Source organism: Lissotriton helveticus, chromosome 5_1, assembly GCF_964261635.1.
Source record: "Lissotriton helveticus chromosome 5_1, aLisHel1.1, whole genome shotgun sequence".
Taxonomy (NCBI): domain Eukaryota; kingdom Metazoa; phylum Chordata; class Amphibia; order Caudata; family Salamandridae; genus Lissotriton; species Lissotriton helveticus.
Genome location: NC_136065.1, coordinates 63,007,896 through 63,010,444, shown reverse-complemented (window position 1 = coordinate 63,010,444; position 2,549 = coordinate 63,007,896).

Sequence of the window (2,549 nt, the reverse complement as noted above, 5' to 3'; positions counted from 1 at the left end):
GCGCGACAGGAAAAGCATGGGGAAAGACTGGACGAGGCCGAAACTAGGATATCTGCGGTCGAAGATGAAGCGCGGGCCTCCACCTCAAAGTGCGCAGATATGGAAAGACTACTGGAGGTTATAAAGGCGAAGGAGGAGGATTTAGAAGCGCGCTCGAGGCGTAACAACGTACGGATCACGGGCCTGCCGGAGTCCACCAACACAGGCCGCATGGAAACCTACGTGGAAACATTGTGCAGGGATCTGTTCGGAGCTGAGGCCCTGTCGCCCCTCTTTATCGTGGAACGTGCTCATAGGTCGCTGGCCCCGAAGCCACCACCCGGTGCCACGCCGAGACCGATTGTTGCGCGTATCCTCAACTATCGCGACAGGGACACGATCCTTCGGCTAGCAAGAGAGAAAGGGAAGATCCAGCATCAAGGGAATTCCTTGGAATTCTATCCAGACCACACAGTTGCGGTCCAACAGGCCCGGAAAGAATTTACTACAGTGAAATCTAAATTGCGTGAGTTGAACATCGTTTACTCCATGATGTACCCAGCGCGCCTCAGAGTAGTGTGGAAGGAGAAAGCGACAATACTACCAACTCCGAAAGCAGCACAAGAATTTCTCAAAAGGATTCAGCGGGAGATCAGAGACGATTCGCAACGTGAACAACAGCAAGATTCGGACTAACAATGAAAGGTTCTTTCGTGTTATGCCACTGGTGAGTGTCCAATTCAGTTACTAAATCATGCGTTTTAGCATGGCCTTTTCATTTCCACACTTGCTAACCTGCTGAGAACTTGTTTTCCGGTTTCGCCCGGTGGTGGGACTGACTCAAAATATGTAAAATGCCTGAGTATATAGACCAAGTTGGGGCTAAAAGGACTCTATTTGAAGATGCGACTCACTACTAACTTTGCACTGGGAGTACATTACAACTCATGCACATCCCATGGGGCGGTGTGGACATACAAAATGGAGTGACGCTATCACCAGGGGGCAACTTCCCAATGCAGGCAAATATGCGACTGGCGAGACTCTGCCCCTTTGTGTGGTGTACTATGCTCGATATAGTCGAACTATGGGGGGCCTCCATCGCTGATTATGGGAGAGATCCAATGCACTCTGTGTGGTTGGCAGGGAGAATATGGAGGGAGGAATAATGTGCCTTGCTGACGATCTGTTTATATTGCAATTGGGTCACACTATGCCAGTCATGTTACTTAGCCGGTGGCTTGGTTGTTGGTTGTTCGGGGGGTGGGGGGGGGGAGGGGGGCGGCGGGTATGCACCAGAACTGCGATTCATACAGCTGTTTTAGCATCGCCCACACCTGTACACCGGGTGGAGAGTTGTGCCCCTGGCGGACCTCCGGGAGGGTATTACCCAATACGAATTTGGTTCTGGCACTATGTTACTGTTTATGGGAGTTCTAAGTGGGTGCACTGGACGGGACTGGCTTCGGCAGGTTGGGGTTGCTGGAGTGGGTGGGTTCTGGGGGGGCGGGATGTGTGTTTGTACTGTTAGGCCAACAGAATATGTAATGTCTTTTTGTACTGGTTCCGAGTTGGTCCCCGTTACTACTGGATCGGTAGGAACACATATTGGGGAACTGCTTATATTAGATCTGCAAATGCTTTGTATTGAACACTCAGGCATTATGTCATTGAAAACTAATGGGGACTAGAGAGGTGGGCGGACGCAGTTTAAACGTACTAACCTGGAACATCAGAGGGTTCTCACAGCCGCGTAAAATACGACAGATTTTTGCGAGCCTGACGAGGTGGAATGTTGATATAGCCTTCCTCCAGGAATCTCACCTGGCCCCACACTCACAAGCACAACTGGGGGCAAGATGGGCGGAGGAGGTTTTCAGGGCCTCGTACTCTTCATACTCTAGGGGGGTGATCATTTTGGTGAAACGAGGGGTGGGTTTTGTAAGTCACACAGTAACACAGGACCCCGAAGGCAGGTTCTTAATGGTTTCAGGGACATTGAGGGGACAGAAAGTTACATTGCTGAATGTGTACGGTCCTAACACTGATGCCCCGGATTTCTTCAGGGGGGTATGGGGACACTTGCAGGACCACAATAGCGCACATATATTGTGTGGTGGGGATTGGAACGTAACACTCCGTGACGGTCTAGACCGTTCAGCTAATTCGGTGGAACAGCACAAGCAATCACGCACAATGGTGGGACACATGATGAAGGATCTGGATATGGAGGATCTTTGGAGATTGAGACACACTGATGCACCTGGGGCCACGCACGTTAATGCTTCCCACAATAGCTGGTCCAGGTTGGATTACTGGCTAGGCTCCTCTGATCTGGCACTATGGGTGAGACAAATACGGGTGCTTCCTCGCACGCTGTCCGATCACAATCCTGTCCTACTACAGCTAGACGTTCCACTATACACACCCCCCCCCTTCCAATGGCGCTTTAATGCACATGCTCTTACTGATGCCATTTATGCAGACACGCTTCAGACGGCGATTAAAGATTATTTTGACCTTAATGCCCCATCGATGGACGATCCTGGCATCCTCTGGGAAGCTTTCAA